This window comes from Mus musculus, chromosome 11 (genome assembly GCF_000001635.26).
Source record: "Mus musculus strain C57BL/6J chromosome 11, GRCm38.p6 C57BL/6J".
NCBI lineage: Eukaryota > Metazoa > Chordata > Mammalia > Rodentia > Muridae > Mus > Mus musculus.
The window spans coordinates 86,358,270-86,384,236 of NC_000077.6; the positions used below are offsets into that span (position 1 = coordinate 86,358,270).

General features: G+C 43.0%; 1 long non-coding RNA gene across 1 annotated transcript; it reads right to left on the minus strand.

Annotated features, from left to right (window-relative positions):
- Positions 1–1,742: 1,742 nt before the first annotated feature.
- On the minus strand, positions 1,743–25,830 carry Gm38937. Its single transcript, XR_880098.1, has 3 exons — positions 25,738–25,830; positions 2,222–2,329; positions 1,743–1,822 (listed from the first exon to the last, which is right to left on the minus strand). It is a non-coding gene; the product is annotated as a predicted gene, 38937 (long non-coding RNA).
- Positions 25,831–25,967: the final 137 nt, after the last annotated feature.

Consider the following 25,967-nt stretch of genomic DNA (forward strand, 5'->3'; position numbering starts at 1 on the left):
CCCTTCGCTTTAATGGCGGCCACAGGGACCAGCTCGCCCTCTCTGCTCGCCCATTGGCCGCCGCGAGGTCACGTGGGCCGGGCTCCGTAGGGAGGGGGGAGAGAGAAGGCGGTGAGGGAGGGCAGGGAAGCTTTCGGAGCCCCGGGGACCGGGCGGCCAGCTGGTGGCTACTAACATGGCGCCATCTGCTGGATGCCCCGGTTAAGATGACCCGAGTCTTGGCCCTAGCTTTCTGCTGGCTGGGGAAAGTGCAGCAGCGCAGGAAGGTTCACTTCAAAATCGAGAATTACTTGGAAATCAGTTCAAATTCTTTGGAAGAGAAAGTTGGCAAAAAAAAAAAAAAAAGAGAGAGAGAGAGAGAAAAAGAAAAAAGAAAAGAAAAAGAAAGACGTTCCAATGCATTCTCATTCACTCCATAAGGCCGCCGGGGTACATCGCAGAACTCTAGGGCTAAAGAATGAGAGCTGGATAGACACCAGCCTCGCCCTCTCTTTTTAAGTTATAATAAAGAGGTAAAAAAAATGAAACGATATGGTCTTGTGGTTAATGAACTAGAAATAAAGTCCTGCTGTTCAGGATTCGAAGCTGGAGCCAGTCTTTTACCTCTTTGTGACTCAGTTTCCTCATCTGTAAAATGAGGAAAACAAATGTTATGTTTGTTATATGATGCATGAATACAACCTGAGCACTAGCCTCGTGCCTGCGCCCGATAAGCAGTGTAAGGCATGCATTACTATACTTCCATCCTTCCTTTCTGTGGTTACTTTGAGAAACACGTGAACTCTGAGAGTGAGAATCAGGAGAACTGACCCTTTGTTGCTATAGCTGTCCAGTGCCTTAAAATGTTCTAGCACACAGTAGGTACTTGATATTTGAAAACTTAGAAATGAATAAGAAAAACCATGTATGATGTTAAATCCCTTCCCAAACAATTATTCTGGGCTGGATTACTCTTCAGTGAAGAGTTCAAAACATTTTCCATGCAAACTTTAAAAGGATTCTAGGAGGAGACGAGGGAGGAATCGGGAAAGATTAAGAGATAATGATACCAGGAGTAAAGACACAAGCTTTTAATCCCAGCTCTGGAGAGGCAGGGGGAATCTCTGAGTTTGAAGCCATTCTGGTCCACAAAGGAAGCTCCATGCTAGCCTAGGCTACATAGTAACACCCTGTCTCAAGAAGAAAAGAAGAGACAACAGTTAGGAGCTATCAGAACTTTAAGTCACAATTATCTCTGTAAAATAGTAGACTCTTCTAGCTTACTTTTTTAGCCATAAAATGAAAAGTATTCTTCACCACCTCTTTGTCCACCTTAGTGCTGATTAAGGTCCTCAAGCCAAAAACTTGCAGAGAAAGTTCTGCTGCTTGCCAGTGGACCTTAGATCAAATCTGACCCTAAATCAAATTAGTTTATCATAAATCAAGGATAATCAGAGTAGTTTTCTCCTAAAGTGTTTGATGAAATAATGTTGATCATAAGTACTGGTCCCATTGCTTCCTTAATCACATGAATGTTAACCATTAAAATGATTTTCTAAATCATGACCAAGTGGTAGCACACATCTGCAGTCCCGTACTTGGGAGGCTAAGACGGGAAGACTGAGGGTTCGAGACCAGACTCGGGTAGTGGCAAGACTTTTCCTCCAATAGAAAAGAAAAATAATTTTTTGAGTATGTGCCTGTTCCTCGGGATTTCTGGAGAAGCAATTCCTACAGAATAAGAGAAAAGGCAGTGACCTGAATAAGGCAGGCATCAAGTGTGACACACTAGGAGCGCTGGAGGAGGAGTTTCCAAGTTGAGAGGGCGTCAAGTAGGCAGCATCTGAAATCAGATTTGAAGGATAGAATGAATTCTTATAAAGCTCTTTGAAGCAGTTAAATCTTATTAAGCCCAATTCAGATCCAAAGGCCACATATCAAAGTCAATTATACAACCAGGACTAATTCAATCCAGGAGCTCAAATCAACTAAGGTCGGTATCCTTTATAACTGAGTGCCAGCACCAGGAGTCAGGGATCCCAAGACTCAGTGAGGCAAAGGCTCCTTCACTCATCTCTCCTTCTCTGAGAGAATCCTCACATACCTGTTCTGTTCTCTTCCTCAACTTGAAATGTCCTCTCCCACTCCTTTTCTAATGTATATCCATCCTCCTTAATTTTTCCCTCCCCCCACCCCACCCTCCCTTCCTCCTCTTCCCCCTCTCAGACACACATATACATACCTTAGGAATTCAGGGGCAGGTAGAATTTGCCTGACATCTACCACGTAGGAAGTAACATTTGATTGAACTTTCATTTGAATGTCAATCTTCTCCAAAAGAGAGGAGAATCTGACAACAAAAAAAGACTTCTCAAGAAGGAAAGAACTCTGGGACCAAGGGGGATGGGGCAGGGGTGACAGCAGAAGAGACTGAGAAGGGGAATGAAGCGGAGCAGTGGAGGACTAAGATCCCAGCAGAGAGAGGGATGGAAACCTAGGGAGAAAGAGAAAACGGGGCCAGCATCACTCTCAGAGAGCATCTTGGGAACCACCTACATTGTGTTAAGATGACATTTTGTGTGAGCTAAAGAGAAACAAAAATAGAAACTTTAGGAAACAGTGATGTGTCAATGTAGGTTCATCAATTGCTTTTTTTAAAATAGTATATATATATATACTATTTTAAAAACCCTATGTATTTATATATATATATATATATACTCAAAAGGCTGAGGCAGGAGAATCATGAGTGAGCTTGAGACCTGCCTGAGCTACATAGCAAGACCTTGAATGAATGAATGAATGAATGAATAAATGGATGGATGAATAAATAAATAAATAAATAAGCAAACAAACAAATCTTCCCGTTTTTCTCTATAATCTTTTTCTATAGGGTTCAGATTACATTGTTGTTGTACATTATACAGTTTACACAGCACATAGTGTATGTGTGTGTGTATGTGTGTAAGAACATGCAAGAATAAGATGGAGAAGATACTAGATATGACATCTGGACAGTTGGACCAAATGCAGTCAAAACTATTCCTTCTTGCCTCACAATTCCAATTGACTCATTTATAAAATGGGTTTGTAAAATGGCACCAGCTGTGAGAGTTGTTGCAGTGACTAAGAGAGAGGAAAAAATACCTAACAGTAGCCCAGTAGGAATTTCAAAATGACTTTGAGAGGTAGCCTTGGGTCAATAATTACTGGCTATCTTCTCTTTGAAATACAGATCCACTCAGTGATCTCTGCACCTAAAACCATTCTGTAAGTCTTTTGGGTTTTCAGGAACTCCATTCTGTATGGAATGTCAGAGGCTCTGGCCTGTGGACTCCTTACTTGATATAGCGAAGTCCAGGAAAGGGCAGCATTTGACCTTAGGATTAATCCTCTACCCATGATTCTGGAAAAAAAAGCCAAGTCTAGAGTAGCGCTAGCCAATAGAAATGAAACAAAGCCAAATAAATCCTATAATTTCAATTACTGTTTGTTAGACATATTAAAATCTTTGGCCAATATATCAGAAACTATATCATTTTACATGTAGTTCATATAAAATATATTCATATAGCTATCCCTTTTTTAAAAGTTGTTTTTAGCCAAACCTTCCAAAATCCATGTTTGTTTGTTTTTCCCAAAGAATATTCCAATCCAGACCAGCCACATTTCAAGGGCCCAATAGCTAAACGTGACTAAGGGCTACTGTGTTGGGTAATACAAGTTTAGAGTCAAAAGCTGAAAGCAAAGAAGGAACCAATTAAGCCCTAGAGAGAGTGATCTTCAGCCTAGAGACAGTATTGATTTTTCTTAAGGTCATGTTAATGGTTTAATGTTGTACTTAATTCAATAGAAAGAAGGACTAAGAAGTTACACAGCATTTCAGTCAGGGAATGTGAATATACAAAGGTGGGGGAACAAAGCAAATGAAATCAGCCAGCTCAGAAAAGAAGAAAACATTGTCTTTCCATCTATGAAAAACCTAAATTGCTACTTTTCTTGAAAGTATAACAACTATGCTCAGCCTCAAGTTTTCTATCAAATGTTTCATTTTAGCATGAACTTTGAAATCAACCCTTCCTAATTCCATTACTTTGAAATTAGGTTAGCAAACCTTTATTAGCAAAACCTCAGTACTGTCTCCTTCCAGGTCTTTATTCCAGTCAAATTACCTGACTGACTGGATCTCCTGTTCTTACAAAGGGATGAAGAGATTGGGCTAAATGGCCACTCCCACTAACACCTAATATGTGACAGGCAGTACATATCAGACAGGGTTCTTGTAACTGTGCACCTAGCTTCTGAGGTATTCTATTATTCCACTTTTCTAGATTGAAATGTTGAGATATAGAATAGCTTCCCTGTGCCCACAGCAGCCTCTGAAACAGGCTAAGGGGCCTAATATATCACAAAGGCTCTGAGAAACGTCTTGGAGGGACAGTTGAAACAAAATCTTGAAGGATGAGTTAGTTGGGTTGAGCCAAGAAAGGTGGGGGAGGGGGAAAATCCCAGAAGAAGAAAGGGGAAAAAAGAGGGGCTGGACAGTTTGTTTGGTTAGAGAAGAAATCCTGAGTCTTTTGTTGTTGTTGTTTTGTTTGTTTGTTTTTGTTTTTTGAGACAGGGTTTCTCTGTGTAGCCCTGGCTGTCCTGGAACTCACTTTGTAGACCAGGCTGGCCTCGAACTCAGAAATCCACCTGCCTCTGCCTCCTAAGTGCTGAGATTAAAGGCGTGTGCCACCACGCCCGGCTGAAATCCTGGGTCTTAATCATAAAGAGTTTGCTTCTTTTCCAGAAAAGATTAAATAAGATTGTGACAAGCTAAGATTTGTTTTCAGAAACAAACTTCCAGGAGACTTGTTGGGGGCATGGTGGCAATTCAGGCAGGAAGAGGAGAGGAGAGGACTGACCCAAGTTAAAGGAGCTTGTCTACAAACACCCTTTCTGTTTCCCATTTACCCCCACTGTCATTTATCCCATCAGCAGGGAACCTGAGAAAACAGAGGGAATCACTGCTGACCACGCTTTTCTTCTTTGAGGTGATTTTTTTTTTTTTTTCTGAGTGGCCAAAGCTAAAAGAGAAGACAAATGTAATTCTTTGAGCCTACTCCTCATGCAGGACAGGAGGAGGAGGAAAAGAAGGAGGAGGAAGAGGAGGAGAGAAATACCAGGCAGGAGTTTGGTCTCACAGGATCATTATTCCTGCCCAGATACAAACTAGTTTGCAATCTCGTTATTCTCTTTCCTCAAGAAAAAGTTCAAGGAAGTTCAAAACATATGACAACCAAGAAAAGTTTATTCTACAATCTCTTGGTTTCACCATAAGCTTATAGGACAGCTTATTTGATGGTCATAGAAAGGAAAATACCTATTACAGCTTTTCAACCCCTGGCTTTGACATTCATTCATTCTCTTACCATGCTCTGGTATTTACTAAGTGGTGTGTGATGGGCCAATGAATGACAGTGAATCAGAAGCAGACCAGACTCTTTTTTTTTAAAGATTTATTTATTTTATGTATATGAGTACACTGTAGCTGTACAGATGGTTGTGAGCCACCATGTGGTTGCTGGGACTTGAACTCAGGACCTTCAGAAGAGCAGTCAGTGCTCTTAACTGCTGAGCCATATCTCCAGCCCCAGACCAGACTCTTAAAATAGTTATTATGTCTCATACAATAAACACCTTTACAATCGTGTTTTCAAATGGTTTAAATGGCTGAGGATCAAGTGTGATGGTACTTAGAGAAGAGGGGTGCTACCCTAGGTACTAAGGAAGAAATAACTCAAAAAGAACTTTGTGTTTCTCTTAGGACTTCTTCACTGATGAATAGGACTTGGGCATGCCCTGCTTTTTAGGATGAAGAATTTAGATCGTGTTCTTCCAGCTGGAGTTTGAGGTCAGAGTTCTGAAAACTACTATTGGGAATTTTACTGAAAGTGGTGGTAGTGGGGGGGGGGAATCTTGGTTGCTGAAAATCTGTCTATTCACCCTCGCTTCTACCTTCTCCTTTGCTGTGCTAGACTGCTCCTTGCAGACAGCAAGCATCAGGCTTCCTCACTAATTCCTTTGTGGTTTGATTTGGAATCAGGTTGTGTGATGGTACATGCCTGGAATCACAGCACCTGGAAGGCTGAGGCAGGAGGATCAGGAATTTAAGATCATCTTCTACTACATAGCCAGTTTAAGGGCAGCCTGATCCACCTGAGATGATCTCAGAGAAGAAAAGAAAAGACCCTCTGTGCTGCCTGCTTGGCTGTCTTGGCTCCTAAACGTACATCCATCCATCTATTGGTTTGGTTTGGTTTGGTTTGGTTTGGTTGTTGCTGCTGCTGCTGCTGTATAGAAATGGCATGGAAACATACCAGCGTAGAACAAACATGGTATTACCTCACATAGTTCCTGGGAGTTAGTAACAGAGGGTGGCTGGCTTAGCCAGGTGCTTCTGGCTCACATTCTCTCATAAGGTTGTCAAGATGTTGGTTAGAGCTAGAGTAGGGTTAAAGATCTCACTTCCGGGTTCACTCCTACAGCCACTGGCAGCAACAGTTCCTGCCCAGCTGTTTTCTGCCAAGTGGTCTTCTGAGACTATGCAGTACACACAGCTAACTTCTCCAACAAGGAGTAATCCAAGATTGGGAGCGGGGGTTGGGGGATGAGGAGGATGGGAGAGATCCATACGGAAGCCAGTTTTTCACAACCTAATCTCAGAAGCAACATACCATCACTTCTGCCACGAGCTGTTGGTCACACAGACCAACTGTAGTAAAGAGTAGGAAGGAATCACACAAGGGTATGAATATCAGGAAGCAGAAATAACTAGAAATGAACTGTCTTAGAAACTAGCTGCTATCTTGGAGACTAGCAACTAGGCATACCTTCTGGTCCCAAGTGATTCATGTCTGTTTTACATGTAAAAAGCATACACTCCCTCCACCAAGTTAACAGAACTATCATCACATTCTAGCATTAGTTGGAAGTTTATCTAGCATCTCAACATCTAAGTTAAGTTCAGGCAGAACTGAGGCTTCTCGGATGCAGTTCCTTAAGTACAACTCCTTGAGAACAGTTCCTGGGTATCTGTGAAACAGAGATAACTATGCCACTGAGTCAAGAGTAACAATAAAATGGTTGTACACCTTCCTGTCCCAAAGTAGGAAAATGGCAGGTCACAATGGTGAACATCTGTAATGCCAACACTTAGGTGGAGGCAAAAGGAGGGTAGCCTGAGATACTTAGATAGTTTGAGGCCAGCCTAGGCTATATGAGATCCTGTCTCAAACAAAACTAAATATATATATATATATATATATATATATATATATATATATATATATATTACTATCTAACATTGTCCTCATAACTGTTGTCCAAATTCCAAGTTCATATCTGCGTATAAGGATTTTGCTACAACAGAACACCAGTAACAGAAGTCAGTCGTGCTACATAGTTCTGTCTAAAAAGATACTTTGAAACTTGGTAGAGTTTCAAACAACGATTGTCAATTATTTCATATAATTTCTGAGAACTGAGAATCTAAGATGTGGATTGGCCAGGTGGTTCTAGATGAGAGTTTCTCACAAGATTGCATCAGACATGGCCAGACACAATACACTCATATACCCAGATATCACTCAGTAGCCCCTAGTAGGTACATTTATTAGTTATGTATTAATAATTGTGTTCCTTATGTCAGTTAGGGCTATGGTTATCTCCAGGTCCAATTAGGGCTGAGACTCTTCTTACCCAAGACAAGCAGAAAGAAGAATATGTCCGTGTCTGGTATATTCCTGGTGTAGACTTTCTGAATCAATCACCTTCCTTTTCCACCTCCCTTACTCCTTTCAGTCCTGGAAGTGGCATCTCCCTCAAGCCACACATCCTGGGATGTCCCATCAGTCTAATGCCACCATTCAAACGCCTCCTGTGTTTTATTTTGTTTTGTTTTTTTAAGGCATTTATAATTGTGAGTGTGGATGTGAGTATGTGTGAGTGTGTGTCTGTGAGTGTGTGTGGGTGTGGGTGTGGGTGTGGGTGTGTGTTAATAAAGTCCCTGAAATAGATGTTACTTTTTCTTCTGGATCCTGACTAATCCAAGTAAGTCTTATTGAGCTGGACAGATTTCTTTACTGAAGAACTCCTCAGGACTTTGGCATATGCTAATGTGCACTATCAATCTCCCAGAGGATTCTAGAGCATGCAGCCTTCTCCAGCCCCTTTGATCACAAACCCTGGTTTTTGTGTTTTGCTTTCACATACATCATAGCTAGCATGGAAAAGGATGAACAAGAAACATCACAGTCTAGTTTGGCTGAAGCAGTGAACATATGAAGGAAAATAGCAATATACATACATACATACATACATACATACATACATACATGTAAAACAAACAGTGGGAGAGGCTGAGTCACACAGGGCAATATATTTGACGACCCCAGTCTTAAGGTCTTGGGAGTCATTGAGGCTTGCCCACTGCTAGGTGAAAAGTTAGAATTACTTCCCTAAATTACTTAATTATAGCAATGCACTTTCTTTTTAAACTGTAACTAGGGTTACTTTGCACAACTAGCAAAACAGAGAAATTATGCTCTCAACATTTTGCTTTTTTATTGCCTGTACCTTCAGATCAGCAGGTTGGAAGAAACAAGGCCTGAGCTTCAGGAACGCCATAGTGTTTGCCTTATGTTTTCAATATGGTAGAACTTTCTTAAAATAGGGAGATCCTCGGGAGAAAGATGAAATGTTTTAGCATGCCCCTCTAAAACAGAATTCTTAAATGGGTCAAAAGAGAGAAGACTTCTTTTGACCAGAATTGGTGATTCTAAAAGAACCACAGAAGTACAACTCCGGGTAACAATGAGTTCATATTAGAAAAAGAACAAACATCTTTTCTGTAAAAGCAGTGTTTAAATGGTTGCATGAAAGGGCTGGGAGTGTGGCTCAGCAGCAGAGTATATACTTAGTGTCTAAGAAATCCTGAGTTCAAACCCAAGCAGGAAGGGAAAAAGGGAGCGAGAGGGAAGCCGGTGGTTTATGCCTTTAATCCCAGCACTCAAAAAGCTAAGGCAGCAGCAAGCTTACTGCAAGGTTGAGGCCATCAGAGCTGACTACACAGGTAGTTCTAGGTCAGCCTAGGCTACAGAGGGAGGAAAAAGAGGAAAGAAAAATAAGAAAAAGAAATTAAAAAAAAGAGAAGTAGCATGCATATTAATTTCCTATACTCTAAAATAAACTACCTCAAAACTTTCTGGCTCACACAATGAACACAATGAATCTCTCATATTTTCTTTGGCTGAACAGCTCCAGTGAGAGTTTCAGCTACAATACTGGCCATCTGAAGTCTTGATTTCTGGCTAGCAGGACCTCTTCCCGTGAGGGTCACTCACATGGATATCAGCTTGATTCTGGCAGCTCCCAAAAGGCCTTAGTTTCTCTTCACATTGGTCTGCACTGAGGAAGTTTTTGCTTCCATGGCATCTAGCTTTACAAAGAGACTGCGGCAGACTCTCCAATGGGCCCTCGTATCTAGTGTCAGAAGTCCATCACTGTTGTAACTGATTCAAGTCAGGTTTGCCTTAACATCCTTGCCCGTAACAGGAGGGTTGTTCTCCCCGTTGACTCTGAAACTCACAACTGCATCATGACTTTCTTCTTCATCTTTTTTTTTTTACCATGTCCCTTTGCTTATAATCCTTTCAATCAAGGTCCTTGCAAAAGAATTCTAAAAGAATTCTATCTTGAGTAGGTAAATGGAGTATGCCATACTTAGAATATCATATTATCTGGTCCCATTTTAAAGCATTTTATATAAGGACCAGCAAGATGGCTCAGTCAGTGGGTAAAAGCAGTGTCAGTGTGTAATGCTTAGTTTTAATTGTCTGGCTTTTAATTTGGTTGGTTGGTTGCTTGCTTGGTTTGGTTTGATTTGGTTTGGTTTGGTTTGGTTTGGTTTGGTTTGGTTTGGTTTGGTTTGGTTTTTTTTGAGACAGGGTTTCTTGTGTAACAGCCCTGACTGTCCTGGAACTCTCTTTTGTAAAGCAGGCTGGCTTCAAACTCACAGAGATCCACCTGCCTCTACCTCCCAACTGGGACTAAAGGCATGTGCCACCATACCTGACTAGGTTTAATTGTCACGCTGACATAATTGAGATCACCTAGGAAGAGAGTGAGGTGAGGAATTGCCTGGATCAGGTTGGCCTGTGAGCATATCTATAGGAGATTATCTTGATTATTTAATTAAAGTGGGAAGGTCTTCCCACTATTCATAGCACCACTCTCTAGACAGGAGAGCCTGTAGTTGTATTAAGAGTTGAGAAAATGAGCTAAGAACTCACACAGAGACATTCCTTTCAAATATGGATACAATATGCCGGCCGGCTGCTGTAACAGCTCCTTGGTGATAGATAGTAAAGTGGAACCATAAACAGAAATCAACCTTTTCTCCCTTAAGCTGATTTTGTCTGGCTATTAGATTATAACAATGGGTCCTGAAACTAAGACAAAAATTTCTTATCAGGAGTGAGGTTGTTACCAAGATAAACTAGACTGTATGGCTTTTGAGCCTTTGGAACTATTTTATGGGCAGGATATTGGAAAGTTTGGAACTCTGGGTTTGCAAATCCACTGCATGCTGTAAGTAGAGCTTAATGGGTTATTCTAGTGGGAATTTAGAAGACAGGAATGCTGAAAAAAAATGTGGTTCATAAGGTTTCAGCAAAGGACAGGGACTTTGTTGGAGACTGGACTAGGGCCCACTCATACAACTCTGTTTTCTTTCTGAGACAAGATCTCGCTATGTAGCCTTGACTGGCCTGAAACTCATTATGGAGGCCATGCTGGCCTCGGACTAACAGAAATCTGCCTGCCTCTAGCCCCAAGCACTGAGATTCAAGGCATTCCTGTGATTTTTTTTTTTTCCGGTTAAGAATCTGGGCTGCATTCCTCCAGTGTCTTTGCAGGAATGGGGTTAAGTTTAAAGGTGATAGGCTGTAACCTGAACCCGTGAACTAAAATAAGCCTTTTCTTGCTCTAACATGCTATTGTCAGGATGTTTTATCACAGCAACAGGAAATGAAACAAGATACAGCAGAAGCCTAATGGTCTGAGTTCCATCCCCAAACTGACATAGAAAACCTTAACCCGGTGGTGAGCATCTGTGCTCCCAATAACCCGCCGTCAAGAGAGAAGGCAGAGACGTGAGCATCACCCAAGGCTCACAGTACAGTAGAAATAAAAAGAGAGACCCTGTCTTGACCAGGTAGAAGGAAAAAGCTGACTCTCAGAAGTTGTCCTCTTATACACACACACACACACACACACACACACACACACACACACACAGAGCCCCCAAACATATATTGTATTAGTTGCTTTTCTGTTGCTGTAATTAAAAAAAAAATGCACAAGGCCCTTGGGTTAATTCCCAGTACTTAAAAAAAAAAGTTTGCTTTCATTTTTAAAGACAGTTAATACACAGTTAGTATTGGCTTTCTTTCTTTCTTTGTGAAGCTCAAAATGATGATTCACAATGGGGTACCGCCTAACCTAATATGATGGAATCTCATGTAGTTACCAAAAATGACGAGAATGTGGTTTGTGTTCATGCAGAGTAATGGAAATGAAGAGACGGTGCTGGTGAGATGCAGAGATGCTCCACAGGTAAAAGAGCTTGCCTGGTGTCCATCCAACATCCTTCCTGCTGAGAGGCTCCAAGGTTTGCCCAACTGGGTATAGTGCCCGTGCCGGAGCAGAGGTGAGTCCTGCTTGTTCAGGCTCCTCTGCTTCCACGCTCGCTGTAGGTCTCTGATTCTGCTGAGCCCTCCCTTCCCCTGATTAAAGTCTCTTCCTGCCCCTTTGGGGCTGCATGGAGGGGGGGAGAGAAGAACTTGTCACCAAATCTAATGACTTGAGTTTGATCTCAGGGACCCAAACAGGAAAGAGTCAGGTCCAGCACATTGTCATCTGACCTCCACACACATGCCTACTATGTGCCCATTCCAACTAAATGATTTCTAATTTTAAAATTATTTTCAAAAGGCTGAAAAACGGTGTGTTGAATATGACTTGCCCTGTGGGCTAGGCCCCCCCCCCAATCTCTCATAAAGTGCTTTATGAAGATGGTCTCTTATATAGGAAGAACAACCGAAATGGAAAGCAGATAAATTCTGGCATACACTTACTAAGTATAGCAATTAAAGGTAAAACTGAACTTAATATTTCTTTTGAAAATCCACTACATTAGTGTCCCCCAACCTCACCCCCACCCCATGGATATCACCTCTTGGCACATAAGAAACCCAAGTGAGACCCGTAGGACTGCCCAACAGAACACCCAAGGACCAACCTCTATAACCACGAGAAATTAAAACAAATTTAAGCCACTAAGTTTTACAGTGGTTTTCACTAAGTAGAGCTAGACAATCAAATTACTTCTAATGTTAGCCATGGTAAAGACTCTAGTTGGTTTGCAATCGTATTAGACACTATTAGATCAAGAACCCCAGAATGCTACCTTAACTGCAGACACCCCACTTCCCACCACACTCTCATCCCCCTCTCTCTTTACCCATGTCACTTCCTACTCTCACCAAGTCAGAGGCATAGAAAACAAAGAACACAGAACTCCAAGAAGACAAATGGACACCCATTGAGTCAGACTTCACACTGAGCCTACTCTGCAACTGAGAACAGGCCAGGGTTCAGATGCCAAGCCTGTCATGGCAGAGAGGGAGAGAGACAGAGACAGAGACAAGAGACAGAGAGACAGAGATACAACAGACAAAGAGAGACAGAGAAAGAGAGACAGAGAGGTAGAGAGACAGAAGGACAGAGAATTTGTAAAATGGTCCTTGTACAAATCATCTTATTGAACCTTCACTAGATCTAAAAGGTTGATATTTTTCTTCCCATTAAACCCATGGGAAAAAAGAGATGTTGAATAACTTGTTCAAGGTCACACAATGGTTATTTACTGTTACAGGGATAGGGTGAGGGAGTCACCTGTCGCCAACAAGGAGAGATGGTTTCGGAGTATGGCACATTATGAAGTCACAGCACCTTGGTTGTTTTTTGGTTTAAATGAAAACCAAAATTGAATGAAACCTCTGGGCCGTTAGAGGCACCCAAGGAAACAAGGCCCAGAGTTGCCCTTTCTTGTGGCTAGACTATGGAACAGGTGGGAGGAAGCCCTCTCCCACTCCGGCAGAGAAGTGGCTACACACCAGAAGTGGTTGACTAAGTCAGTCGGTGAATAGCTTCCCAGAGGTGCATGTGAGCTCCCCCTCCCCGCCCCAATCCTTGAGAGATACAGAAAGGACCCAAGGTGTCCGTGGCATCCTATGGGATACTGCTGCTGTCTTCCAAGTGTCCCGCCAAATTAAGAGTTCCTGGAGAAATATGTGTTGCACAAACATCAGACCTTTGACAGAAAACTCTGTCTGCTCCACCTCCCCCCATCCTCTCCATTCAAGTTCCCAGAAGTTTGCAATTATGTTTAAAGGAAGTTTCCAGACAAGGCTTACTCAGCGTTGGCTGTCGGGAGGACGAGATTACTTTGTTCTGTAGTTTTCAGTTTTTCTTAAAGTTGGCTGACCATTGTCATCCTACCCCAGGCTGCTACATAAAGGTGAGCTGTGAACTACAGACCGGTTACCATCCTGCTAGCATGTGTGTGTGTGTGTGTTTGTGTGAATGTGTGTGAGTTTGTGTGTGTATATATGAGAGAGAGTGTGTATGTGTATGAGTGTGTGCGTATATGTGTGTGTGAGTGTATATGTGTGTGTATGAGTGTATGTGTGAGTGTGTGGATGTGTGTGTATGAGTGTATGTGTGTGTGTGAGTGTGTGTGTGTGTGTGTGTGTGCACATTTCTTCCCCTCCTTGGATTCAAAGCTCTCTATGCCAACTTGCTATGTGTATTTCTCCCTTTATTTTGTCAACCCTACACTTCTCCCACTGTATTTTCCTTTAGCCCTTTGGCCCTTGACCTGTTGCCCAGAATTGTGGTTTACTAACTCCTCTAACTTGGGATCTCATTTCTACTTTGCCAAGACACTTCATACTAAATCCTAAGGTTTTTGTTTTGTTTGTTTTTGTTTGTTTGTTTGTTTTTGTCTTTGTTTTTGTTTGGTTTTTTTTTTTTTTTTTTTTTTTTTTGGTTTTTCGAGACAGGGTTTCTCTGTATAGCCCTGGCTGTCCTGGAACTCACTCTGTAGACCAGGCTGGCCTCAAACTCAGAAATCTGCCTGCCTCTGCCTCCCAAGTGCTGGGATTAAAGGTGTGCACCACCACCGCCCGGCTTTGTTTTGTTTTGAAGTTGCTTTTTGAGACAGCGTTTCTCTGTGTAGTCCTGGCTGTCCTGGACCTTACTCTGTAGACCAGGCTGGCCTCCAGTTCACGGAGATCTGCCTGCCTCTGCCTCCTGAGCGCTGGTACTAAAGGCAGGTGCCACCATCACCAAGCTAAATCCAAAGTTCTTGAACTGCAGACTTCCATCAGGGTGGCAGATGTTGTCCAAGTCCCATGTGTTGGGAAGAAATTAGCAGGACAAAGGTGGCAAAGCCAGAAGTGAGGACACACACCTCAAATCCCGGTATTTGAGAGACTGAGGTAGCAGGAAGATTGTAAATCAAAGATCAGCACAGGCTTTATAGCAAAACCCAGTGAAATAAACAAGCAAAACAAGCAAACAAATCCACACACAACTCTCAATCCTAATGGCAGGGTAGAAGGAAGGATTACTCTTTTAAAATCATTACTTATATATTTTCATGTGTATGAATGTTTTGTCTATGGAGCATGTGCATGTCTGGTGCCCATGGAAGTCAGAAGAAGGCATAGGATCTGCTGAGACTTTAAGCTGCAATTAAAGACTGTTGTGAGCACCATGTGAGTGCTGGGAACTGAACCCCTGCTCTCTGGAAGGGTTGTCCATGACTACAACCACTGAGCCTGGAAGAATTACTTTTAAACTGGCAGACACTACTGACCACATTTCTCCCTGCCTGCCTCTGTACCCCTTTCCTGCTACTTCCAAGAAGTTTATGTCGTATATAATCTCTAGACTTTTAGGTGGCTCACACATGTAATCCCAGTACTTGGGAGGAGGCAAGACAAGGAGTTCAAGGTCATCTACTTACAAAGTTCAACACCAGCCTGTGCTATTATGATGCCCTATTCACTCCTTCTGAACAAACAAATAAAAAAATAAACAACAAAGAAAAAAGCCAGGCATTGGTGCTGTATACCTGTAAATCCTAGCTCTTGGGAGGTAGAGTCAGGAAGATGAAGAATTTAGGAAGAATCAGGATTTCAGAACTAGCTTCATCTATGCAGTAAATTTGAGGCCAACCTAGGCTACATGAGACACTGTCCCAAAAAGAAAGAGAGAAAGAAAGAAAGAAAGAAAGAAAGAAAGAAAGAAAGAAAGAAAGAAAGAGAGAGAGAGAGAGAAAAGCTTCCTGGTTACAACTTTGGAAAACCATTTGGCAGTATCTACTAAAACGGAACATATGCATATACTTTTTACCCAAGAATTCTACTCCAAGATTCAGACCCAACCAAAATGCACGCATATGTTCATCAAAAGGCATGCACAAGAATGTTCACAGCGAGAGTTAGCACAAAACTAGCTAAAAACGAGAAACAGCCCAAACGTCCAAAAGCAGTGGAGTGGATAAAGAGTAATGTATTCAGACAATGAAATATACAACAAGGGGGCGGGGAAGCAGAGCAGTGTACAACATGGCAGAATCTTACAAATGTAATAATAAACGAGGAAGAATACAGAGAGTACACTTTGTTTGTTTGAAATCCCAAACCAGGCAAAAATGAATCGTTAGGAATCAGAAAAGCAGATATTATATAGGGAGGAGAAGCCAGGTGGTCAGGGCATGGAAGGACTGTGTGCAGGTGGCGTCCTCTTTCTTGATCTGGGGACTGACTTGAACAAGTGTGATCACTTTGGCAAAATTCCTCCCTCTATAAAGTTGTAGTTGGTATGCTTGGTATACAAGAAAAAGCAAAAGACAGGAAGAAACGCCTTGCTTGCTTTCTCTTAAAACTGTAGTCGAGGACATTCAAGTTGAATTTGGGGTAAATGGATTTTCTTGTGTTCCCGTTTGTCATTTGGAGAAGCCTAGGCACCCTGTTCTCAGTCCTACGCCACAATCATTTCCTGCCCTGCTCTGCAAGTAGAAATTACATGTGGGAAGAGTATGGTGGACCGACAGTGAGGTTTACATGGCTCACACAACACAGGTCTCTGCCTCTTGGTTCCAAGGTGGAATTAAAGGAACATCACCTGGGGCCTACCTACAAGAAGGATTCCGGATGTCCTAGAATAAACAGCCAGTTATCGGGATGAGAGTTCGCAAGCAGCAGAATGTAGCCAAGGGTTGAACCTGGACTAGATGAACAAGAGGATTACCTCAGTGAATTGCCTAACCAAACTGAGCAGACACAGGAGTGACTAGCAGAGGGGTTCAAGCAGACACCCTTAGGACAACACAGATGATGGGTAGAAAATGAGGCATGAAAATTAGGAGTCATGAGCTTTCTATAGATTCTATAGTATAGAACATGTTTTACTCTGTAAAGTAGGAGAGAGCTGGCAAAGGACCAAGACATGACAGAGGAAGAAAAGGTCACGCCTTTAATCGTAGCACTTGGGGAGGCAGAGCCAGGTAGATCACTGAGTTCGAGGCCAGCCTGGTCTACACAGTGGGTTCCAGGACAGCCAGGGCTACACAGAGAAACCCTGTCTTGGAGAAAAAAAAATAAAAAGAAAAGCATATACTTTTTCTACTACGCAACTGTTTATTTTAATTCATTGTTTTGGTGACACCCCCACTCATATATATCCTAACTCCAAATTCAGCTTCTAACGTCTAGGATTTTGGCTCCTAGAAGTCCATCCACTTCCTATGATTTAGGTAGCCATCATTGTCTTAGGTGAGAAGTTCTACACTGTAGCCTACAGAATCCCTGCCCAGCCTTTACAACTCAGCCACATGCCTCCCCATCAGGCCACCGGTGCATCCTGCATAGGATGAATGACAGCGACTGGAAAGACAAGTTTGTCCGAGCTCATGTCTGTGCTCCTGGAGCCCCTGTGCCTAAGCTCTGAGTCTCCCTGTTCCATCCTTTCTCAGCTGTTACAACATTTGGCAAAAAACACAAGATTAGGCCTGTGATTCTCATATGGGGGAATCGCTACTGTTGTCCACACCGGGGATTCCTCCAGCTATGGCCCCTTCTCTCCCTGAGTTGCTACCTATTTTTCAGTTTCCTTGTTTGTCTATCTGAATTGGTTCTATATCTTAGGAGCCTTCCAGGTCAGTGAGGGTAATAGATGCCCTAGCCTGGTCCCTCTAAGAGGCTACCTTGCTTAGGCTTGTGATCCAATTTTATCCTATCAAAAGAGAATAGTCAAAATTCTCTTCATGTCTACACTCTATGCTGTCTGCCTGGGGTTTGGACATTGCTTCTCCATGTTGTAAGCTGAGATCTGATCCAATAGGAACCAACAGAAGCAATGGAGTGTAGTGGAAGCCTGGAAACGGATAGTGAGGTTAAGTTCCTGGCTCTAACCCAGTGAGTTTGAAGCCAGCCTGACTACAGAGTGAGTTTCAGGACAGTCAGGGCTACACAGAGAAACCCTGCCGAGAGAGAGAGAGAGAGAGAGAGAGAGAGAGAGAGAGAGAGAGAGATCCTGGCTTTAACTATCACTGCTAGAAGCACTGGCAACAGACTTACTCTTTTTGGGTCTTAGTTTCCTGCTCTATAAAACTGAGATGAAGACATGGAGAGTTGTTGGAAAGATTAAATACTACGTGAGTTATGACACGTGGCTTTTATGGGCTATTTAATCAAAGCTGAGTGCTAAGGTTAAACACCACCGTGAGCCTGGTCATTATACCCACCCTTCTAGTCACTGGCTAGTGTTAGCTGATCTGAAAAAGTAAACAGTTTTGCTCAGACATTTGAAAATGAATCTCTCTCTATGAGTGTCAGCCAAGAGAAGCATAAATAAACTCTGCAAAGAACACATTCTGAGGCGCAGAAGAATGCAATTCAAGAATATAAATTAGACGGCACAATCACATCACACCACAAATACTAAGAAACAGAAAGAACCAAGGAAATGTCATATCCCGGGGGCCAGGGAGATGATTCCATAAATAAAGGCGCTTGCTGCGAGCCAGATGACCTGAGTTTGATCCCTGGGACCCACAGGGTGGAAGGAGAGAACCTGCTCATGCCAAGTTGTCCCCTGACCATGACGGCTACAAGGTGTGCACACAGCTCCCCCACCATACATGTGCACACACAACATGAAAGAAAATATAATAGGAATTTCAAGTCATTCTCTTCGATCTTTGTTGATCTCAATAAATAGATTTGCTTCTAGTAGGGTATGTTAGGTCTCCCTTTACAGAAGAGAGGTAGTTGCGCTGAAGGTGGTAGCAGGCTGAGGGTCTGAGAGAAAAGGGCCACACCAAGAAATGCAAGGGGCCTTGAGAAGCAGTGAAATAGAGGCCCTTTCATCAACAGAAATCAAGGGCAAATAAATCCCAGAGGGCAGAGCTGAAAGGGATGACCAAAGTGCATACAAATAACCTGCGGGGAGGAGGGCTGTTGAACAAACAGTGGACCGTAGAGAGAGTCACAGGAAGAACTACAGAAGGAAGGGAGGGCCAGAGAAGAGCAGGCAGATCAATAGGCAGACATGGCAGACAGAGGAGGGCTCTCCAAATAGAAGCAGCAGCCACTCCTGGCTTCAAAGGGTGCTGTGAACCTCCCCTCCTATGGCGAGTGCATTCGTAGTGAGCCTGGCCCACAGTCATGCTGGTGATAGAGACTGGATGAGTAGGAGAGACGGTGAAACTTTCTCACCGGCTTTTTAGATCCAGATCTGAGTGCCATTAACTTAAAACAAGGAGTTATGGGGGGTAGGGAGTAGGGGGAAAGAAACTTGGCTGAATACACCTTTAACCCCAGTACTTGGGAAGCAGAGACAGGAAGATCTCTAAGAATTTAAGGCCAGCCTGGTCTACATAGTGAGTTCCAGGACAATCAAGGCTACATAGTAAGACCACTGCCTCTCTCTCTCTCTCTCTCTCTCTCTCTCTCTCTCTCTCTCTCTCTGTGTGTGTGTGTGTGTGTGTGTGTATTAGATGGCTGAGCTGACTAAGTTAATAAAATATTTGTCATTTGTCATACAAGCATAAGGACCCGTGTTAAGAAAGAACATGGAAGCCGGGCGTGGTGGTGCACGCCTTTAATCCCAGTACTCGGGAGGCAGAGGCAGGCGGACTTCTGAGTTCGAGGCCAGCCTGGTCTACAGAGTGAGATTCCAGGACAGCCAGGGCTACACAGAGAAACCCTGTCTCAGAAAAACCCAAAAAAAAAAAAAAAAAAAAAAGAAAGAAAGAAAGAAAGAAAAAAAGAAAGAAAGAAAGAAAGAAAGAAAGAAAGAAAGAAAGAAAGAAAGAAAGAAAGAAAGAACATGGAACTCTCAGTGTAGCAGTTCTTGCTGCGGAAGGAGAGACAGGTAGGTAGATCTTCTGAGGCTCATGGCAGCTGGCAAGCTTGTCTTCTTGTCAAGCCTGAGAACCCAGTAAGAAACTGTCTCCAAAAGTAAGGTGGATGGCTCCTGAGAAATGGCACCCAAGGTTGACTGTTAGCCTCTATACACACATCCAAACATCATGAGTATGCGCGTACAAAGACACAAGGAGGGAGGAAAAGAGAGATTACAGCATGATAATTTGGAATTAGAAAGAGATTAGAGATCGATCAGCGAGTCTCCCAGACAGCCTCAGACCCACAGACTTCCTAGTTAACAAATTGGCAGGAGGATAATCTGTGGTCTTTTTCTGAGGGAAAAATGGGGAGGGCTTGCATTGGCTATAGAACATAGCAGGGAAACGGAAGGGAGCACTCTGTCCTGGGATCATATTTTCTTTGGAGCACTAATGACAGGGATTTGTTTAAACAGCCTAGCTGGGTGTGATTGCTTACTTGGAAGGCTGAGGCAGCAGGATTGATTGAGCCCAGGAGTTCAAGACCAACTCTTGAGAAACATAGCAAGATCCTATTTTTTTTTTTTTTTTAAAGATTTATTTATTTATTATATGTAAGTACACTGTAGCTGTCTTCAGACACTCCAGAAGAGGGCGTCAGATCTTGTTACAGATGGTTGTGAGCCACCATGTGGTTGCTGGGATTTGAACTCCGGACCTTCGGAAGAGCAGTCGGGTGCTCTTACCCACTGAGCCATCTCACCAGCCCCGCAAGATCCTATTTAAAAAAAAAAAAAAAAAGTAAAAGTTTAAAAAGTCAAAGAAAGTTCTACCTAAAGTCCCCGAGGGAACCCTTTGTCAGCCATTTTCATATACGTGGGCTAAATTGCACACCAAAATTGCACGGTCATGTGCACAGTGGAAACTGCATGGGGTTGAGTACCTGACAGACCTAGCTGAGATTCCAAACGACTGGCTAGGATCAGCTATGTAACTTTGCACAGAGTATTTAGCTACTCAGAATCTCACTTTCCTTGGCTATAAAATGAAGTTAATATCTATTGGAAAGGATCCCTGTAGAAGTTAATATAAATCTCACTGCACAAGCACATTGACGCTAATCACAGTTTCTACTGATTTCTTTCCTCCTTTCTTCTCCTTGTTTGTTTGTTTGGACAGTCTCACTGTGTATCACAGGCTAGCCTACCCTCACATTCTGGATCCTCCTCTCTCCTTGCCAAACTGAGATTGCCTGCTTGAGCCAACATAACCACTTCTGCTGGTCTCCAATGGAAAGGACTAGATTTTATTTATCATGAGGTTTCTTCTTTCTAGCAATTTGTGCTTTTGAGACGCATCTTGAATGCTGTCATGATCCTAGATGTTCTTATCAGACCACAGAAGGATTGGTAATTACAGTGTGCGGGGCAGAATAATTGCTTCCCTAAAAGATGTGTGTCCTAATCCAAGGTAATCGGTGAATATATTATGTTACAAAGGGGATTTTACAGATGTAATTAAGGCTAAGGGACGTTGCAAGATTATTCTGGAATCCCCACAGAGAACCTTTGCCAGCTGACATCAGTTGGAGGGAGAAGGGACCATGAAAGAGGGTCAGATATGTAACACAAACAAGGCGCAGCATGCTGGCTTTGGAAGTGAAGGAGGGAGCCAGAAGCCTGTAGAAGCTGAGAAAAAGTGAGGCGCCTTCCCTAGAGCTTCCAGAAAAAGCAAGCAGCTCTGATGATACCTTGGTTTGAACCCAGTCAGGTCTGTATCCAACTCCTACCCCACTAACTACAAGATAATGAATTTGTGCCATTTAGGCAAGTCAACATATGGTAACTTGTTAAAGCAGCAATAGTAAATAAAGAGATTTAGATACCAAAAAGGACTCAAGACTGTCAGGGAACTTACAGCTTGGTGGGTTGTCATTAAGTAATTAATAATGCACAGAAGTCTAGAAGTTAACATCGGTAATGATGAAGATGGTCAATCTTCATAATATCCCCTAAAATTATTCTAAAGTAATATTTAATTTTTCTTACTAATGTTTAATTTAAAGATGAAGGTACAATAGAGCAAATTTGTTTGCTTTTGCTTCAGCAGGATAAAAATTCCACTGAAACAGAGATAAATATAGTATGTTACGGCCAGGAGTAGTGATGTATGTCTTTAATGCCGGCATTTGGGAGGTAGAAACAGGATACTTGTGAGTCTGAGGTGAGCCTGTTCTACATAGCAAGCTCCAGGCTAGCCAGGGTGCAGAGTGAGATCCTATCTTGAAAAGAAAATCATTTTTTTCTTTTTCTTTTTTCTCTTTGTTTTGTTTTGTTTTAAAGATAGGGTCTCACTACATAGCTCTGGCGCTCTGGCTGTCCTGGAACTCATCGCAGACCAGTAAACTAGGCTGACTTCAAACTCATAGAGATCCGCCTGCCTCTGCCTCCCGAGTGCCGGGATTAAAAGCATGCACTACTATGCCCAGCTTAAATATAATTAAAATAAAGTTTATTTATATAGGGGGTCTAGGTTGAGTCTAAGGTGGTATCTCCACTTTGAATAAAAACATGTCTAAGTTTCCACACAGCTTGACTGCCAGTCTGCTGAAAGGGGTGATGACTTCACGAGCTAAGTAATACTAATTGATCTTCCAGAGCTGAGATGACCAACAAGTGCCAGTTCATCAGGTTAGCCTCAGGGAGTTTTATTGTAAGAGTCCATGTTCACAGGACCCTAGGGAAGACAGGCTACTAGAGTCAGGAAGCGCTGAGTAGGAAGGAAGCTCTGGCCTCAAGGAATGAGTTCCGAGGTGACTCAGTCCTCCCTTGTGCCTGCCATGCCTTCTGCTCACTACTGCCTAGCTCTCGTGTCATTTACACTGTGGGTATTTTTACACACTGTTGGCTCTGCTTATTCATAACTTGGCTTACTCATAACCTGACTCAGTCAGACCTTTGATTCATTACATTCCTCTCCTGATATTTCCAACTTCTCTCTACTCCACCGATTGCCAGCTTTAGTCAGGGATTTTTTTTTCCTTTCATTGAAAATTAGCCATTGAGCACCTACTGGGTGCACCCGTGTGCCTTCTTCTCCAGTCAGAGAAAGAAAGATGTCAGCTGAATAATTACGAAATCGACTCAAGCACATTCTGACTTACTACGTGTGCTTGTTCGCGTGAGGCTCGTGGATAAGTTGTTCAGTGCTTTCTGCACTAGCTGCCCTCAGGAACACGAGTAACAGGTTGTCCCATTTAACACCACATGACCCTCCCCATCTCCTGAGGTCAAGGCAGCTGATTAAACTAAGGATTGGCACTTGACCAAGAACTATTAATACATTGGTTGGCCAGCAACCAGCAGTTTAACTCTAATAAACTTCCCTTACAAGAAAGGGATTATAATGATACATGGCATACATTCTATAAAAATGATACCTTTACCATGATGGGGTGGGGTAAACCTTATACTTCAGAGAAGCCTTCCATCCACTGTGGAAGAGAAAGCTAGAGGCTACTTGTTTGATTCAGGAGCTCTGAGTACAGGACAGGGCAGGGAGTGAACAGGGCTGGCTTTGAGCAGATCACAGGTCCTTCATGGATCACTTAAATGATAGCCAGAGTAAGGATTAGGGAACCTGTGTGAAGTTCCTTTGTGCAAAAGAATCAGTATCCGTAGCCCTGGGTAGGAATAAATGATCATCTTCAAGAGGATTGTTTCTCAGGGATTCTATGGGACGGTCCTTGGTCTGGGTCCAAGTGCATAGATTTCAACACAGCACTGGCTCCTTATGCCAGGCTTTAGATCATCTTGTTTATTTAGGCAGTACTCAATGAAGTATTTTAGAGAAGCCATTCAAAATCATCACCACATAATACTAGCCTAGAACCTTGAGTCACTCCCTTCCACCCCCACTGCCATCCCCACTGGAAGCCAAAGACATAGTTTACTATGTCAATGAAGGTCAGACTGAAGGGCAGTCCCTCACACTTCTAATCGTTAAGCCATCGACAGGATGATAGCATGACTCAGTTCTTTACATGTTTTGTGCAGTGTTACTACCAGTGAGGCAAGAGGAGGTAAGGCTACGGGATCTTGAATTAGTAATAGCTTTCTCTTTGAGCCAGACTGACTAAAGGGCTGGTGGTTCTTGGGAATTTGTGTTTTCTGGGTTTTGGAACAGGATGTTGGCACATTTGTTCTGTTGTCTGAAGAGAGCCTTCATTTGGAAATAAAAACACACAGAGAACTGAATTTCCCCTGGGACCATCTGGTCGTGTGACTTGGAAAGGAGTATTCAGTATTGGCCCAGGGTTACTTGAGGTTATGGAAGTTTGTGTAGACCCTAGTCGTAGGGCTGGAGCACAGAAACCCAGGAGCTGGACATCTGCATGCACAGCAAGACAACACCAGACAAGTTGGATGTGGTAGTGTTCATGATGGAAGCCCTGGGGTTAGAGAGGCACAAAGTCTTTCAAGATTAGAAGACCTCTAGCTTCTAGAGATTACCAGTCTCAGGGGCTGTGGAGATGGTTCAATCAGTAAAGGGATTGCCTTGCAAGCAGGAGGACCCAAGATCAAACCCCACAACCTACATGAAAATGTCAGTGTGGTAGCATGTGCTTATAATTCTAGTGATGGGCGGGTGGAGGCAGGAGGATACCTGGAACACAATGGCCAGCTACCCAATCCTAGTAAGTGGGAATGACCCTGTCTCAAAGGGGGAATGACACTCAGCACTCCTAAAGAGATCTCTCTCTCTCCCTCTCCCTCTCCCTCTCCCTCTCTCTCTCTTTCTTTCTCTCTCTCTATCTCTCTCTCTCTCTCTCTCTCTCTCTCTCTCTCGCACGTGCACGCGCGCAGACACACACACAGAGCCACTGGCTTGCCCCATCTCTGCTGTGTACTCTTTAGAGGTCATTTGGCTCAGCTTCCTCAAACACTAGAAAAAATACCAAGGCCCTGAGAGGACAACTAATCTTGTCCAGTTCAATGCATAGTGAAGCAAGAACAGGACTCATGATGTGACATAGAGAATGATCACAGCCAGCGCCGGAAAGCAGGCAACGAGGTGGCTTTTCTGTGAGCATCACATTCACACCCCTGCTAAGAATTCATGTGTACAAGTGTCTCAGTTTGTAGTAATAGGATTGATAAAACTGTCCTAGAGCCTCTGTAACAACTGGCAAATGATATCACCTTATCAAGTTAGGCAAGCCAGAAGTCCCAGAGGCACTTGATCCCAGCCCATAATCAGTTCATCACCAAGTTTTGTCAATATCACGTTCTGTTCCAGCCACTTCTTCTCTATAATCTTCTTAGGTTGAGCCAGCAACTTTTACAGTCTGTGCTTCTGGGACGCTCTCCTCTCCTCTCCTCTCCTCTCCTCTCCTCTCCTCTCCTCTCCTCTCCTCTCCTCTCCTCTCCTTTCCTTCTTTTCCCCCTCCTTTTCTTCTTCCTCTCCCTCTCTCCCTTCCTTTCTTGTAGTCTTTGTTTCTGATTGAATGTTACTATATTGTACAGGGCCTTGAATACCTGAGCTCAGGATCTTTCTGCCTTTGCCTCCAGAATAGATGGAACTATATAGGCCATACTACCATGCCTGGCTCCACTGTCTCTGCTTCTCTTTCTCTGTTATCTATCTCCTTTCTGTCTTTCTTTCTTTCTTTCTTCCTTTCTCTCTCTCTCTCTCTCTCTCTCTCTCTCTTTCTTTCTTTTTCTTTTTCTTTCTTTCTTTGCGAGGCTTCAGATCCAACCTAGGACTCATCCATGCTAGGCAAGCTCTCTAGAACTAAAACACACTCCAGCCCCTTCAAACGGGAAGCCCATGCTTCCTCTACTTCCAAACTTCTTTTCTTACAGTGACTAGAGAGTTTCTTCCATCATCTTATTTTTCCACTTAATAAATTTTTATTCTTTAGACCAGTTTGATGGGTCTATGGCCAACTGAGCATATTTCACAAAGCGTTCCCTTAGACACGCCCCTCCCAACTTAACTCCGTTTCCTTACTACTGACATCCCATGATAGTGCGTACGCTTTTGTTATGATTTTGGTTTAGGGTTTTGTAGTCTATGTAGTTTTGGCTGTACTGAAACCACAGAGATTCTCTTGCCTCTGCCTCTGGAATGCTGGGAATAAACCCTGTATCTCCACACCTGTTTTGTTGAAATTCATTCACACACAGCACATACGGCCAAGAACGATCATGAACCCCTTCTCCTTCAGCGCCTACCTGCCAAGGGGTAGCCAGGACTGTAAATATGTGCCACCATGCCCAGCTTGATTTATTAATAATAATAACTAAAGTCCATGCTAACATCAAGGTTCACCCTTGCACCTCACCCTGGGTTCTGACAGATGTTTAAGTCATAATGTGCCATTCCATTGACTATAGAATAGTTTTGTTGCCTGGAGAAAAACCCCTGTGTTTCATCTAGTCATCTTTGACAGTCCTTTCAAAAT